At 40.4% G+C, this 18,388-nt stretch overlaps 1 pseudogene; it reads right to left on the reverse strand.

The window, feature by feature from the left end:
• Positions 1-17,199: 17,199 nt before the first annotated feature.
• Positions 17,200-17,821, reverse strand: LOC115757353 (annotated as a pseudogene).
• Between the last annotated feature and the right edge of the window lie 567 nt (positions 17,822-18,388).

Raw genomic sequence — 18,388 nt, forward strand, 5'->3', positions numbered from 1 at the left:
GGACATTTCTCGCTTGGGTGAGTGGCGTAATCAGCTCCTTCAACTCATCCATTTTCCTCGACACGTCATCTCCTTGCTCTTGCAAGAGAGCGATCTTTCGATTCTCGTGTCTCCATGGTCCACCGTATCTCCGGAATCCGCATATTCTCTTCTATTCTTGTGGCGTTGTTCCTGGCCATCAATTGCGATAATTCTGCTACCATAGTCGTCAAATGACGCATGTGCGTCTCCGGATTAGAAAGTCGCATATCGACCTCTCGATTCTCCTGTTCATTCCGAGGAGCCGCTTGGTCCTTAACTTCATCGATTGTTCCTACAAATTCTTCACTTTCGGGGTCGTCCATTCCACCCCACCCATCGGGGACTATATCTCCAGAATCGACAAAAAAGCTTGGGGGCGCCGAATACAACACTTTAAAGTTGTAACCCCCACTATCTTCCCCCAGGTTATCAACTATTTCGCCCCTCTCTAGGGCTTTTCGCAAAAATCTTCTATCGCATCGGCGGGCCTTATCCAGACGGACTTCATATTCGTCTATCTCTTCAATTTCTTGACCATCTTTGATGCTCATCAAATATCCCGAGGGTATTTTCAAAAGAGCTCCCCTCGTAGGTTTCATCGCGAACTCCTCGGACAGCATGTCTACCGCCACGTAGGTCCCCTTGAAAGCGACATTTTCCATTCTTCCTACGACGCCCAAGCTAATCAATTTTTCCAAGCAAGCCTCTTTCTCGCTCCCGGGAAATACTCTCTCCTTCGGGTATTGCGAGGCCAATGTCAAGACGTCCCGCATCTTACCCATATCCACTATAAACTCGAGAACTTCTTCCTCTTCACCTCCAAAAATCGCGTTCACCTCGCGATGCTCGTGTAGCGGGTTCTCGCTGCACATTCGGTTCGGCTTTATCAAACTCCCGGAACTTTTCCGTCGATCAATGCTTGCACCTTGAACTTCGGAGCGAGACAGCTTGTCCGCGTTATGCCCCCTTTCTCCCATATGATATACGCACGTCCGGGTCTCATCATACCCGGGAAATTTTGGCGGGTGAGCTCTAGGTGGCTCTTTAGCAACTAAGCGATTCTCCAACAGCATGGGTAACAATTTGGATAAGGGTCGGGGTAGTGGGGTGAAAACAACCGGGTTCTTCTTTCTCGAATTCCGGTGGTTTGGAAGCGGTCCAGGAGGACGTTCCTTGGGTAGGAATTGAAGGCGAGAAATTTCTGGGCTTTGGCGGGTTAGGGACAAAGGCTACTTCTCCGGTTTGCTCCCTATTATCCCTTCTCAAAGGGTATTGGCGTTTGAAAGGCGCCTCGGGTATCTTCTTTTCTCTTAATGCCCACTCGTGGCGCTCCGCCACCTTGATCGGGTGCGCAAATTTCGACACCCGGAGGTGTTCAGCTTGTCGAAAAATTCAAATGGAAGGGCCTTGAGAAAAAGGTCTATTAGTTCTTCTTCCGGGACGGGCGGCTTTACCCGCACAGCCAACGCTCTCCATCTCTCGGGCGTAGGCGCGAACGGCCTCGCTCTTTCCTTTTACGGTCCTTAAAAGGTCCTCTCTAGTTAGGGCGGTCAAAGTGTTAAACTTGTATTGCCGAAGGAACTCGTCTCGCGGTTTATCCCAATCGGCGAGCCTCTCTAGCTCCAATTCAATGAACCACGCCGGGGCTGCCCCAGATAGGCTTTCCTGGAAGGTATTAACCAGTAGTGGAATGTTGTCAGAGAATCGAGACATTCGGCGCAAGTAATACTTCAAGTGCGCCTTGGGACACCCGGTCCCGTTATATCTCCTCACAAAGTCCGGTTCCTTGTAATCAGCGAGAACCTCTATCTTTTCGAATGGTGCAACCTTGTTGAACCTCGAGAGTTCATAACCCCGACTCGCCAAACACTCTTCGATCTTAGCGAGCCTCTTAATTTCCTCTTCCATTTTGAGGACTTGCTTCTCCTTTTTCTCCGTGTCAATCACAATGGGAGGATCCTTAGGCGGTCTCTCCGGATTCAGAGTGGGATTAGCGGCGGGCGCCGGATTAGCGTTCGCTCCATCGGATGGCCCCGCAGGAACTTGAGAATTAGGGTCGGCGGGGTATCTCCCCCGGCTTGCAATCATCATTGCCTTCATCTCCGCCACCATTGTGGCGATCACATTCATTTGATTCTCCAGATTACCCACACGAGGTGCGAGCTCCTCTTGTTCCATCCTTAATTTGCGCGTCTTGCTACGAGTCCTCGTATTTGTTACTCACCTGTTTTCAGAATATCAAATCAGTATGGGAAATATTAAGAATTGGAGACATTGATCCGTGGTAATTGACTTTTCTATATGTATGCATGAAATGCTCATAATAATACGTATTCACTACAAACCAAATTGTTCAAAAGTATCTAAAAGATAACAAATATGTAAAATCTAGATGGGGGAATGGATCTATCCGAGTCGGGGACGCTTCCACTCTTCTTGCTCTTCTGATCCATCGGAATCCCACAAGTATGGGTCTTCTCCTTCTTCGACATCCACCGCTCCGGATCCTCGGGAATGTACGGCTCTACTCCCGGTATGTACGGTACTATGTACTCCGGCTCATATGACTCCACTTCTTCAATCCGAGGAGATACGCACTCGGGTACATATGGCTCGACCGTTGATTGGCGATACTCCTTAAACTTCTGGATATACTCCTTGGAGGCCCCGTGAACGTTCATCTCATCGCCCGGATAATCCGGCCATTCAACTTGTTGCGGTGGGGAATTCTTCAAGGCGTGAAGAATAAGCTTGATCCGGGCCCGATACAACTCCTTTGTTTCCTTAGTGAGCTTTCCTCGTGTCATATCAAATGAGAAAATCCCGGGACAAACATCCGGTGGTATCTCTTGTAGAACTCCAAATTGCCTCACCACTCGAATGGGGTAATACTAGACGCGGCCGGTTCGGTGGAACCGCCGGTTCCGGTTCAGGAACCGGCGGTTCCGGTTCCACGAAAAGGTGGAACCGGAACCGGCCGTGAAAAATGGCGGTTCCGGTTCCGAACCGGAACCGGCGGTTCCGGGCCGGTTCCCGGGCCGGTTCGGTTCCGGTTCGGAACCGCCGGTTCATTCCGATTCATTTTTAATAATAATTTTTAAAATAATAAATAATAAAATAAATATAATAAATTATAAATTATAAAATACAATTAAATTGTACATTGTAATAAAATATGGGAAAAAAAAAAAGAAGGAATGGGCTTGAACTTAATGAATTATCATTAAGCGACCTACATATCTTCTTGGGGATAGAAGAATCAAAGCCCATGTAGTTCTTTTTACCTTTGAGAACCCCAACTTACCTCATCGTCAATCGTCGCTACCCGTTGTGGTACCCGTGGCGGTGGTATCTCCAACATCATCGCTAAAAAATTCGTGTTCACGATCTAACTCTTGGTGTCGATATTTCGCCCTCGTCCAATCGCCGACACAAGCTTGAGCTTCCACGAGTCCGGGCTTAATCTTGAACGGCGAGAGTCCAAAATTAATCCTCCGTAACTAAATGCTTGTTCAACCGCAACCGTTGAAGAAGGGGTTGCTAATATTTGACGAGCGATGAGGGCGAGAACTCGGATACTCGATTTGGTGACTCTTCCACCACTTCGGGATTTCGAAATCTGTACTATGTTCTGCATCACGAAACTCAAATTGAGTGGTTAAATATTTTTCTAATTCAGAAATATTACCTGTTGCCCCTTTTTGTTTTTTTTTGCCTACTCTTAAGCATATTATACCCTCTACTAAGTGAACTACCACCTTCGCTACGTGAGGCGGTAGATTGTAAAGATCCGTAATCACTTAAACCATATCTACTACAAAATTCTCCATATAATGCTACTATAGATTCTTTAACATGTCCTAATATATTTAAAATATCTATTGAATCATCCAAATGTAAACAATCATGATAATACACATTCAAATAATCTTGTAAACCGTCTAATTTAATACGTGGATCAAAAACAATACCAACTAAATAGACAAGAGGAATTTGCAAATAATAATGCAACCATTTTTCTCGCATTACTAAAATAGTTTGACCTAATTCGGTATCTTTTTCATATTCACTAAAAACACTACTAATATTAACACACTCTATTAAAAATAAATGCGTTGTAGGATAATAAATACCAGATAAAGTCTTAGTAGCATCATTAAAAATTTTCAAAATATCTAAAATTTTCTTGCAAACGTCCCAATGTTGAGGAAGTAAAGTAATTTCGGGAATATTTTGTGAAATAAACATACATAATAAATCTTTATATTCAAAAGTTTGCCGAAGCAACTCGTACGTAGAATTCCAACGAGTCGGAATATCTTTTGGAAATCTTCTTGGCCTTCTCCCATTTTGTTTACAAAATTTTCCCCATGATTTCATACATTGGGGACGACTCCATAAAAATTTAATTGCACTTTTTATTGGGGCGAGAGAAGTGTCAAGAGTTCGTAAACCATTTTGTACACATAAATTTAAAACATGACAAGCACATCTAATGTGAAAAAATTGTCCGCCAAAAGTGGGTTTGCAAATATTTTCTAATTCGGGAATAGAAGCGGTATTTGCGGCGGCATTATCAAAACCAATTGAAAATACTTTATTTATTAAATTATATTCTTCTAAAACTTGCCTAATTATTCTATAAATATTATGAGCCGAATGGCTTTCATCAAAAACTCGGAATGCAATAAGTCTTTTTTGAATCATCCAATTGTCATCTATCCAATGACACGTGACACCCATATAAGAATGAATTTGCCAAGGATCACTCCAAATATCGCTACCTATATGCACACGTCCATTGAATTCCGCAAAAAATTTTGCTAAAGATTTTTTTCCTTTTTTATAAAGATGAAAAACTTCCCGTTTAAGAGTATTTTTTGGAATAGTTGGCGCTATGGAACCAACGCAAGTATTTATCAAATATTTCATATTAAAATTTTCACCAGTATTAAACGGAGCATGATCAAGGGCAACATATTCACCTAATGTTTGTTTATAAAGTGCTTCAGGTGAAACGAAATAAAGGATGAGGCTTAGAAGTGGCGTACCCGGAAATTTGTTGTTGCGTATTGTCGATCCCCGCTTGCGTTGGATGTTTTTTCGTCAAATGCCGACGGAATGTTCCGTAACCGTCTCCTTTCGTGAATTTATAAGTTTGCGAACAATATTTACATTTTACATTATACTTACCTTCGACTTCATCACGTACCTTGTCGAAGTGTAGCCACAAGTCCGATGTATTATCTCGGCCCTTCCGTTCCGGCTCATTTGCCGTTGACGTTTCTTCGACACCGGTGGGAGGATGAAGACTTTCTTGTGTTGGGATGTGCTCGACGTTCGGAATCGGGACATAGTTGATATTATCGTCGTCGTCTTCCCAACTTGCATACTCACGAGGATCGTATTCATGAAAGGGATAGTCGGAATCTCCCATAGCCATCTTGCCCTTGTCGGCATTTCTGCTTCCACTTGCCATTTTTTGAGAGAATTGATCGGGATTGAGAGAATTGGGAGAATTTGAACGATTTGAGAGGATTTCGAGAGAGAATTCGAGAGATTGTTCGGGAGAATTTGTGACAAAAATGAAAGGGGAAGCATATGTATTTATAGGCAAGAATCATTTTTTTTTTTTATTATTTTTTTAAAAAAAAAAAAAGCAACGGCCAAATTGGCCGTTGCACAAAGCAACGGCCAATTTGGCCGTTGCACGTTGGCAACGGCCAAAGAGCCGTTGTTAACGGCTCTTTGGGCCGTTGCCAACGGCCCAAAGCGGGGGGAGGGGAGGGGCGGAGAGCCCAACGGCTCTTCGCCCGGGCCCACCATTTTTTTTTTTTTTTTTTTTTTTGCGGTTCGGAACCGGCCCGGAACCGCCGGTTCCGGGTTGGAACCGTGGGCCCGGTCAACGGGCCGGTTCCGGGCCGGTCAACGGGCCGGTTCCGGGCCCACGGGCCCAAATGGCACTCACTAGGTAATACGCCACGGCGCCGGTACATCCCAATAATGGGATAGGACTATCTTCAATACCCGAAATGCGAGCTTCTACGATCTTGGGCCAAGTCAAACGCCATCTAATATGCTCGGGTTTCAAATTGTCCAATAGCTCAACCCACTTTTTGAATGAGTATTTGGGTACAAGGGATTGACACTTAAGGAAGGATCTAAGAGGGTGAACGTGCTCATTGATCTCATAACACCCCACTCGGAGTTGGAAAGTTTTTATATGAGAGGTGAACCACAAGTGGAGTAATCCGCTAGACGCTTGGAAAACAGCCTTTTTGAAGATTTGGAACGATTCGGGAGAGAAAAGTCTCGACTAAGATCACGTACGAATAATCCCGGCGACAACACGCTTGTCCGGCTATATGGGTTATGGAGGGGTCAAAAGTAGTTCTAGAAGTCGGGAATAGAACGAATGCAAAGAAAGCCAAGATGAACACCTTTCCCGATTTATGACCGGTTTCGGTGGGTAGAGAGGAATAATTATCGAAAAGGAACGAGAAGGTGAATTTGTTGGAATTGGATTTGTAAACTTTTTCAATCTCAGAAGTTTTAAGGCGAAGGAAACTCGATAACGAACGAGTGGAGTCCATGTCCAAAGGGGGTTGAGCTATACGTTCTTCAAATTTGGCCCCGATAATAGCGGTATACTCCTCAAGCGTAGGGATCAATTCCAATCCTTGAAAGTTGAATGTCATTGTTTGCGCGTCCCATGCCTTGGCTAGTGCTTGAATGAGCGCCTGTTGGTATTCCACTTTGATCAAATCTACAAGTCGTCCCAAACGTCCTTCCACATAGGCTTTGTTGACGATGTCGAGGCGATCCCACCATATAGCGAGTTCCTTGCGCGGTATTGGGATGACTTTGATGTCTCCATTCCCCATGATCTCAAAATGCAAAAAATGATGATCCTAAAGTCAATTACCACGGTTTAATATGCATATGCATGTAATGTGATACAAATGTGCTAACCAAATTCCATGTCATCTTTTGGTAACATGAGGGTCAACTACTCCCACTTGACCCAAATAAGCCAAATAGGGTAATTATGGACCAAATCTCACCCAAAGATGGCATGTAATTTGATTAGGATCGTTTAAGCGTAATCGGGGTAGAAAGTTGCTCACAAATTGACAACTCACGAAACTTACAAGTCTAACACAATAAAGTCGAAAGAGATAGAACATGATAGTATCTAGAGATGTTCGGACAATAAATGTCGATGAAAGTACATAATAGACTCAAAATACAATAAAATCTAGAAACTGTCCCAAAGTCGTACTAATCTAGACAATCGGGATGGTATCCTCATCGGATGAAATCTCCACCATCTCGGGAAGCTTGATGTCTTCTTCATCATCGGAGGATATGGTGATGATTTCCTTCTTCTTAATCGGGGAGTGTTTTGGGGCCGTCTTGGTCGCACGTGGCTTTCTTGCCAACTTCATGTACAACTTCCAGATTCTTTCTTTCTCGCGCTCGAGTTCCAAATATCGTCCACATCGGGTATAATCGCAACTCTCGCTACGGATGCGGTTCCGTCCGTTGAGCTCTCGTCCGTGAACAAATCCGAAAACTCGGAAAGTAGCGGGTACTCGGTCCTCGCGTCGAATGGTCCTCCGCTCCCATGTGAATACATCGGGTACATCAACATGACTTTGGGGCGCCATCTATCCTAAAAAGGAAAATTTGACTTTCAACCTCGATCACTTAAACGATCTTACAAATTGTGACGATATGTAGTGAAAATGTATGATATGCAAAATTTAAATTTACAAGTTCAAAATAAAAAGGGTAGAAAGCCTTATCAACCGATGTTACTCTTTTTTTGGTTTTTGGTTTTAGGTATACCAACCATCCATTTCACATGCGCATGAGACAAGTGAGGTTCAATTCTAAAGAAATCAAAAAGGCTCGGGTGTGGACCTAAAAAGGCTCCCGCTATACAAATCGATGGGCCGCCCACAAGCGCAATCAAACAACAAGTGGGTAGGACCATCAATCTTGCATAGCGAGCGGGATCAAATATGGTCAACCCAAGTGCAATCAAACACAAGAGCTTCGCATACCGATCCCTATCTATGGCGACCTAAAAGGTGATTTCGCGGTTCGGGTTTAGGCGCTTGTGTGTGCCGTGTCGTGATCCTCAAAATATGCAAGACATGCACCACAATTTATATTCAAAACACCGCTTCAAAATTTGCATAAATAAACAAACAATCCAAAACTCCATATCTGCATCAAAAATGGTTAGCACAGACGCCACCCCTTATAACTCCCATCTGCATCAACATTTAACACTTTTTGTTATTAGACGTACCTCACCTTCAAGAGCATTTGCGTAAAACGGGGTTAGAAAACACTCAACATTTTTATCGGCGTAAGTCCTCTCGATTAATCCCCAGTGAGTCGCCGGTCTGTCGCGACCCTCTTCCGGTCGGTCCGGCGGGGGGCGAGGGTTAACGAGCCGATCCCCCTTTTATATATATTTTTTATGGGATCGCGGGTCCCTCCCAAGACCCATTACTCGAATCGCGATGTCGGATAAAATTTATCAAATATCGAAATTGACCTTGTGTGGTCGGGTGGCATGTGCGAGATGTACATGCAATTTGGAGTCGCCACCGATCGATTTATTGGAAGGTACGATCGGAAAACCTTACCGAGCGGTCGGGAGAAACCGTTCGGTTCCGCGAAAACCGGAGATTTTGGGTGCAGGGACTTGGTTACGCCAAATTTCATATTTGACGCCCTTTCGGTTACCGATGTTGATTGTTTTTCTAACCTAGGAATTCATGCGGATGCGATATCGGGTGAGGTAGGCCCTAACAACTCTAAGTTTTCATGCGGATGGGAATTTTCTATCCTAATCAATTACAATCGGAAAAATTAATGCGCAATCAAAATCATTACAATCGATCAAATCAATCAATCAAGGTTCGATATGTTTAAAATGGCCCTATCGGCCCATACAAAAATCAAATTTGGGTGTCGGGGTGATTTGGGTAAAAATTTGTGGCGAATGGCCCGGAAGGGTAGAATGGTCATTTTTGGGGTTTGGGACCCGAAAATCACAAAATTTCGATTTGGCCAGTTGAATGTGGCCATTTCCCATTTTTTGTGATTTTCTTGAATTTTTCTAAATTTTCTATTTTTTGGAATTTTTATTTATTTTTTTAAAAATATTGGAAATTTTCCGTATCGAGATTAATCGACCCTCGAAGTCTCAAAAATTTTCGATCCAGACTTTATGAGTCCCGAATCGATCTAGAAATTTTTAGAAATTTTTTATGAAAATCGGGGAATTTTTATGAATTTTCTAAGTATTTTTACAATTTTTTTGGATTTTTGGAAATTTCTTTTTTATTTTTTATTATTTTTTTATTAATAAACCGGACCGGGTCAACCCGGTCAATGACCGGTCAACCCGGTCCGACCGAACTCAGACTCACTCTACACAAAACGGCGTCGCATATTTATACATCTATTTATTTTTTGATTTTTTCTAAAACCGATTTTCTGATATTCGAATATAAAAGAAAATAACGGACGGCCGAGATCAATTTGTAAATCAATCTCAGCCGTAGGCTATCTACTAAACGAAATGACGTCGCATCTATATCGCCTATCCTAAACGACGTCGTGCGGAGCGTTAAATGGACGGCTATGATTAAAACCCTAGATCCGATCCGAGCCATTTATCTCTCTGAATCAAAAACGACGCCACATCACTTGGTGCCTCGGACGGCCGCGATTAATCCTAGCTTAGATTCGGGCCGTTCAAGCCTTCAGCGCACGAAACGACGACGCATTCGGGCCTTCTAATCTAAACGACGACACTTCTCCTAAGCTAAACACGGCGCCGTTTCTGTATTTTTGATTTTCTACCTATTATCTTAATATCGTAGAAATACAAGAAAATCGAATCTAACGGTCCCGCATCAAATACAGCTTATTATCTCCACCGTTGGATCCGGTCTGACTCAGCCTATTCGCGCCAACGACTTGGCCGAGTCGGCAATGACGTGGACCAACTACACGACGCCACCTAGGAACTTTGACCTGTTGACCTGCCACCTCGGCTCGTCTTCTTCCTCGCGCCCACGAGCGAATGGACGGCCGAGAGGCTTCGGCGAGATCTAACGGTGAGATCTCGCCGGATCGACACAAAACCACCGCCGTTCGAATCACCTTAACGTCCGGATCAACATACCTTAAAATCAAAAGTTTCTACGGACTAAATCACAAGAACCGAGCTACACACGATCACGGGATTCCGGATCTCAAACAAGAAATACAGAGCATAACAACCAAATCCAAGCTTCGGACATGCATAAATCGAGTTCGGAATACTCACCTCGGGCTCCGATTGAGCCCGGAGTTACCAGATTTGCCTGGCCAAAGTCCAACCAGGCCGTGAGGTGTGGGAGGTTTGACTCGCGCGATTCAGAGAAAATTGATGCGTAAACGAAGTGCGAACGTGGTTAGTGATGTATGAGGATAAAAACGCACACATCAATTGACAGAATCATGCTTGGGAAGTCGAGATGCCATGATCGCACAAGAACAACGCTCGAAGCTCGACTTACCGTTTATGGAAGTTGTAGACCGATTGAGCTGTATCGATCGGCTCCTCCAAGCTCAAAGCGAGCTTCCGGTGATGATCCGCCGCCTTGATTTGGCCGGAATCGCTTGGGACCAAGTTACGCAACTTCGGCCTGAAATTACGTTGAAGACGGCACTCGAGAGTCTCTCTCTCTACCTCTCTTCCTTTCTCTCTCTTTTACGTTCGTTCCGCGAGCCAAAATGAGCCTCCTCTCTTCTCGAATCTTCTCAATCCCCTTTTATACTCGTTTTTGAATTTAGGCGCGTTCGGGAGCTTGAGTCGGCGACGTCCTCACGTGTTGATCACGTGGCTTTTGGTCACCGGACGGTGACGGAATCGGTTATGATTCCGTCAACGTCCGTTTGGCCCTCCGTCGACTAAGAATGCGCACGAATTGAGCCCTGGTTTGTTCACGTTGACTTTTCAAGCCGCCGCGACTTTGACCGGCTCGCCAGAGCTCCTCCGGCGGCCATTGACCTTGATGCTTGATCCAATCGACGCATATCATCCTGGGGAACAAAACGCCTAAGTTAATTGCTCCGATTACCATCAATTGGCTTGTCAATTTGATCTTTGAATCTCGGCCAAACACTGTTCATGCGTGCAAATGCCTTAAGGAAGAAGACGATATTGTTTGGACCGGTTCGACCGGTCCGACCGGCGGTCAGACCGGTCCGAACCGGTTCGGACAATAAATTCCTCACCATTTTCAAAATTAAACAAAATTGGCTGGGAATTTTTGTAATTAAACTTCAAAATTGAACTAAGGGGTCTGAATATTATCTAAAAAAGTGGTTTTGCCCAAAAGTTCTTGTCAATTTGCACAAAAACCCCAAAATTTTCAATTTGCCCAAATTGGGGAATAGTTCAATTGGATGTCAATTTGATCAATTTGGACCATGAGACCTATGCCAATTGATTCAGAATGTGTGAAAACATAGGGTGCCAGTCCAATTTTACCATGTTAGTCCCTCAATTAAAAGTAATTTCAAAAATTGGCAAATTGAGGGACTAAATTGCAAATAATTTGGGGATTTTTGTCTAATTCGCGCAATTCGTGCAATTGAGGGTGCAATTAATCAAATTGAAGCTCAAAGGGACTGCAATTGAATGTCTAGACTTAAAATGTGCAAAAATTGCAAATAAAATGACTCAATTTGTATTTTTTTATGAAAATTCAACCTTAAGCGTTATAAAGGAACACCTAAAATTGAACTTAATTTTTGATTTTTCTTGAGGTCAATATTGAAAGGGAATTAAAAGAAAAATATTGGACATTTTTGTGTATTTTTGTGACCTCCAAAGGTATTTTTCATGAATTTTCTAATATTTTCCTATTTTTCGAAAATATTAAAAAATGCGAAAAATATGAAAAATTATTTTTTTGTTCCAAATTGGTTCCTTAAGCTTGGCCAAGGCTTCCAATGTTGATTTTTTTAATTTTTTTAATTTTTTTTGTGAATTTTTAGTGAATTTTGGAAAATAAAACTATAGGAAAACCGACTAAAAAATTCGGGTGTCAACATTTGGTGCAAGAAGGAAAAATCTGATTTTTTTTCTAAGACAAATAGATCCATGAATTGGCTGAGCTTGATAAAATTTAAATGGAATCATATCTTTTCTCAAAATAACGATTCATTCGATGATTTTCGAGATCAAATTTGACCGAGAATCATTCATATTCCTTGTGAATTAATCTGGAATTTTTGGTATACAAGCCCTATCATGGCCGAAATTTGCATGTGGAGATTAATTTCATTGGGATGATTATCTCTTGCCTTGGATGGATCGAAATTGCTCTATCTCATGTTTATTTGATGCTATTCCTTGTTGTGGATAAGATCCGATTAAGTTAGACTTTATCGGAGTAATTGAATTGGATAATTTTCGACTCATGGATAAATCTTTTGAGCTTATTGTGGATAAATTTTATCTTTAATGGGTAAGTTGTTTGGATGATTTCATTTGATAATTAAACTGCTTATCTTTTATGGATATCCACGTTAGAGATAATGTCGATTTGGATGGAGCGTTTATTTGATGTTTAGCTTATCCTATCCCTAGCAATTTTTTTGAGAATCATTTGATTAGAGATAGGATTTGAGTGATTTGAATCCTTATCTGAAACTTTAAAAATTATCTAAATAATTTTTCAATCTTAAAGATAATTTTCTCATATTAAAATTGATCAAATTTTTCGGATAAGGAAAGGTGGACCCCAATGTCATATATTTGGCCATCCCTTCATATTTTTGAAATTTCAAGATTCAATTGATTCATTTTCATTTTATTTTTTCATGTTTGCTTGCTTTTGTTTGTTGTAAAATTTGCAAATTTTTAAACAAACATGCCCATAATATATGCTCCATTTGTGCCTAGACCCGTCGGAAAAAATAAATCATACACCTTGTCCGTGATCTTATGTAAATGGATGGTGATTTAGTATAGAAATTCGTGTTCTGCACTTTGGTGAAAGGGATATTGTTTTTCTATACACATATCCGCATACTAGCTCGAATCCTCGAGGATGTAGCGGATAAAATCTCGCTCTAGCCCAAATTTTTGGGAATTAGAGGATTTTCAGAAAAATCAAAATTAAAAGGTATATTATGGGCATTTTTGTTTATTTTTGTTCAGATTTTTTATTGCTTTTGAATTTTTTTCTTTTATTGCTGAAAATACCAAAAAATCATCCTCCGGGTGGATAATATATGATCTTCATGTCACATTTTTTCAATTAATCAAAATCGTTCAATTCACATCGATCAATCAGAAGAGGCTTTTTCAAAAAATTAGTATCAAAAGGGTGTTAATTTTTCAATTAGCGTAACCAAGTCGTCGGACTCATTTTCTCTGGTTCATAGAGATAAAATAGCTCTCCTGCTATTTTATATAGGTTTCTAATCAACCTACCGTAAATGATTAGTGGCAGCTCCGATTAAATATTTTCTCATGTATAAACCTAAGTTGCAATTCAGTAGGACTTGAGAGAGTTCGAATTATGTTAGTTGATTTAATTAACCCGATAATCCGTTAGCCTGATTTTAGGTCGCGACAATGGTCTACCTTTTGCCATTATGTCGCTCTCTTAAACAATCATATTCAAAATTATTTTTATTTTTTATTTTCTCATATATAATCTCCCGCCACGCATGTCGCGACACTAGTAGATACTCAAGAGAAAAATGAATTCTTTTGGCTACAAACATTCTTTTTATGGTTGTACAACTTCTTACAACCGGTAAGGTCTTACTATTATTAATAATAATGAAACAGATGTTGATTGTTTTAAGGCTAGTCACATACATTGGTGTCAATAATGATATCACAGGACTAGGCAACATTCAAATTTATACTTGTGATTCGCCATGTAGGAAACAAAATGTAAGAAAAAAATAAGAAAATCCTTATCTTATATGGTTCGAAAGATCATGTTTTATTCCATTCCCAATCAAATGTCATGTTTCATCTTTCTTTCTTTTTTGTCAGAGGTGTCATAGTTTATCTTATATGACACGGAAAGTCATAATTTATTCTATTTTCTGATCGGTGTATTACAAACATAGACATGCCCATAACTTAAATTTGGGACCATCAAATTTAACGGCACAAATTTAGGGTCCATGCCCCTACTATGTTGAAGAACTTCTCGATTTATTGGAGCTCTTGTGAGCTTGTGTTCTTGTAGAATTACAAAGTAGCCGCATGTTTTATGAATGTTCGGACCGTCCTTCTGTATAGAAAAAAAAAACATTTTCCTTTAGTATGCAAATCCGAAAAATAAAAATAAACTATATCATCACAAATTTCCGCATTAAATTTCGTAAAATACCTATACTAGATATAAAGTGAACGATAATTGTGTATTACTAAACAATTGACGAAATAGTAAAGTGACCAAATTCTTATTTATCAATTATATCTCGCCAATGTAGAGTCTAAATTTAGATGATTTTCTTGAAATAACTCAAATGGCATTTTTGCTGGTATTAATGAAGAAAGGAAAATGAAAAGAAAGAGTAAAATCGCCTGTTTTAAGGAAATTAATTGAAACCATTATAATTGGATGAAGATATGTAAGTTTAGAATCTAGGAGAGATTTAAGCAATCACTTGAAATTTTATGCGAGTCTTTCTAAAATATAAATCGTACATTGTTTGGAAATATATAGTTGTCATGCACTAGATTCCCATCATAGATGATAAAATGCTAGGTATACACACGATTAGTTTAAAAGGTTCTTAATGATTTTCTTTTCGTAATATGTTGTGGGTTATTTATTTTACAGACATTGAATTCGTAGATAAATAAGTAAGCTAATAATCCTATTTCGTGCTCACATGCTTCGGAACTAAAATTTAAATGATTTCCAACCTAAAGTATCATTCCTGAAAAATTCGAAGTCTTGAAATATCTTTATCGAAAGTCAAAAATAAATTTACCGATAAGCTATCGCTGCTAACTACTACCTTGAGATCAAATGAGTTTATACTTCTCGTGTCTTCGCTATCCTCGGCAGAACCTCACGAACAGTTAGGGGCCTACATGGCAACGATTCTGATTGTAAAATTCTGATTAGAATTGTTTTTCTGATTCAATTTTTTGGATGAGCTTTGGAGAATCAAAATGTGTTTGGTAATCGCACAAAATTTCTATTCCTAGAATAGAAACGCGTTTGATAACTGCACAAAATTTTTGTTCCTAAAAATAATTTATCTTCCCATTTTTTTGTCATTTAAGTCAAATAATTACGTAATTACTTTGTGAAATTTCATCCTACATTTCGAATTAATTGAAGATTAATTTATATTGATTCTCTTATCTAACATATTTCATATTGCATATTGCATATCGCACATAATATTTTTTTCATGCTATTCTATCTAATTGTCATGTTATAACAAGTCATTTTAAGCTTAAAAAATGATAAACCATGTTGGGTTAGTGTGTGATTTCTTGTTAGCTCGGGCCCTCGTAGGCCTATACCAAATCGAAATGAAGGAATATCGGATTCGATCTTAGTGTGGTCGATGGCATGTGCATGTATACATGCAAATGGAGTCGCCACTAATCTTTGAGGAAAGTAGAACGAGAACCTTATCGAACAGTTGGGAGAAACCATTCAATTCTACGCAACCGGAGAAATCTATGGTCCAAGGACTTGGTTACGTCGGTGTTTCCAACAATACCTTTTTGGCACCGAAGTTGAGTGTTTTCTAAACGTGTTTCATTCAAATTTTTAATTCATTTTTAAACTCATGAGGTAAGCCAATGCTAAGTGTTCATGTAGGTTGTTTTTGTCTTTTTTTAAATTTTCTAAAATTAAACTAAGCCTAAAGTACTTAAACCTAGGAAAATCACAATCAATGAAATCAAGTGCGCAATCAAGAAATCATGACATTGATAAATTGCATCATCAAACTCAAATAAAGATTTAATTTCAAAGGCATTTATGATTCTCGTAAAAAAGAATAAAATCTTTGAAATCTAGGGAATCTAGGCCCAAATTTATGAAAATGAGGTCAAACTAGCTTAATCTAAGCTTATTCTATTTTAGAGATTTTCTGAAATTTTTTTTGGTTTTTTAGAATTTTTTTTAGAATTTTTATTTTTATTTTTTTTATTATCTTATATACTTTTCTTTGAAAATGAGACCTCGTTATGTTTTAGGTCAAGTGAAAAGTGATAAAAGAACTAAAAGGGAAAAACAAGAAATGTGTTCTATTTTGTGATTCTCAAAGGTGATTCTTTATCCGGAACTAACTATTTTAGTTCATTGTTTGCACTCCATTGCTCACTTGAGTGCCGTCACTCACTCACTCACTCAATCGGTGTCATCATCTCTCATTCACTTACTCAATAGGCAGAGAAAAATTAGGACTCAGCTGGGAAGCTGGAGGGAAAATTAATGGCTAGGTGGTATGTGGGCAAAAATTAGGGCCGAAAATGATGGGAAATTTGGGGCTTTTCATGCATAATGACGCTGTTTTAGGGCTTTGTTATTGAAATTTGCCACGTTGAATTTTCGGCAAGCTATGTAGGTAAAAAAAATGTTGATATATTGTTACATCATATTTCGACATCCCAACTTGAAGTTGGCATTGAAGTGACTGTATTTAAAAAAATGGCACTTATATGATCTCATGAAAAGCTTTGGTACTAAAATGATAGCCGCGCAAAAGTTATGATATTTTTAATCTCGATTTCTCGTCTATTCAGAGTCTATTAGATATAATTTTTCCGTAACGATTGTGATTGTAAAAATGATGCTATTTGACATATTCCTCGTACTGCAATAGTTAATCACAACTTTAAAGAAGTTGTCTCACCTAGTTTCGAGCTGCAATGTGTTACCAAATACACAGCACAAATGTGGTTATGTAAACAAAAACTCATGCACGGGTGAAAAAACTAGCCTATTGAAATGTAATTCCATTGCAGTCTTTCCACATAACACGAGAAACGAAAACAATTTCTCGATTTAAGAAAAGAGGGAAGAGAAAGGGAGAAAGGGGGGAAAGGAAAAGCATTCGAGCGTCCTGTTCCTGGTAAATTCCAACAGACATTTCTGCTTTTTGAAAAGAAAAAGTAAAAGAAAAGGACTTGTGGGGTCCCACGATTACCAACTCCGCAAGTGCAGCGACATCCCACACATGCTACACCGCTCACGCGCACCGACATGGAGAGAACCCGATCCTCGAACCCGCCCGGTCGAACACGACCCGGAAGCCCTGTTGCTGGATGTTCCCGATTATGGACAGCCCCGCTCGTCGTGCCCGCAAACGCGAAGCAGAACGTCCCCTTGCTGTCCACCGGGATCAGGTAATTCGAGGCCGGGAGGGACACGTCGGCTCCCCGGAAGTGCAGCACCACCGTCGGCACCTTCACCTTCGTCTTCCAGGACAGGTCGTAGCACGTGTTGAAGAAGGAGAAGTTCGCGCCCCGCTTCAGGATTGACGCCCCAGCCTGGAAAGCGTCACCGAGCGCGACATACACGGGTCGGGTCAGGCGGGTCACGGACGTGCCCGAGTCGACGATGACCCCACCATTGCCCACGGGGTCCAGCTTGAAAAGAGAGGCCGTGATTCTGGAGACGCGTGTACTGCCGAAGCTGATCCCAATGAGCTCCATGTGGTAAAACGTATCTAGCTTGGGGTTTTTCAACAGCGGAGTGAATTGGGCGGGTTGGGACATGGCCGCGTCGTCGAAAATCTTTTCTAGTTCATTTTTAGATTTTAGCCAAACACTAAAAAATAACGTCATTTTCCTAAAAAATGACTCAGTGGAATTTTTTTCTACAAATATGCGGCATTTTTCGTAAAACAAATGGAGCTTTAGTTTTTTTCTAAAAAAAATGCGACATTTTCCGTCAAACAATCAATTCTTCTATAAACCGGACAAGTTAGGATTGAGAAATTACCTAAAAGGAATCGACCATTTTTCCTCTAAATTAATAGCAAGATGCCAAAAATAAAAATAAAAATACGAGACGACTGTTTCCAATATATGTCAAGCCACTTGTTCTCTGTTTTCAAATTAATTGACTACCTCACTACCAAGTTATTAGCAGGCCTTAACTTTAGCTAACTCATGCAACTTCATAACTAAGACCGCAACATAACTAAATTCACCTCAATAATCGTAACTAAATCAATTTGTCCTAAATTCACTGCGAGATTATCAGTATATTCTGAGCCACAAAATATAAATATTAAGTAATTAAAATTATGTGGGGTTTATTGCTCGAAGAATTTGTGGCTC

This window comes from Rhodamnia argentea, chromosome 3 (assembly GCF_020921035.1).
Source record: "Rhodamnia argentea isolate NSW1041297 chromosome 3, ASM2092103v1, whole genome shotgun sequence".
Classification (NCBI taxonomy): domain Eukaryota; kingdom Viridiplantae; phylum Streptophyta; class Magnoliopsida; order Myrtales; family Myrtaceae; genus Rhodamnia; species Rhodamnia argentea.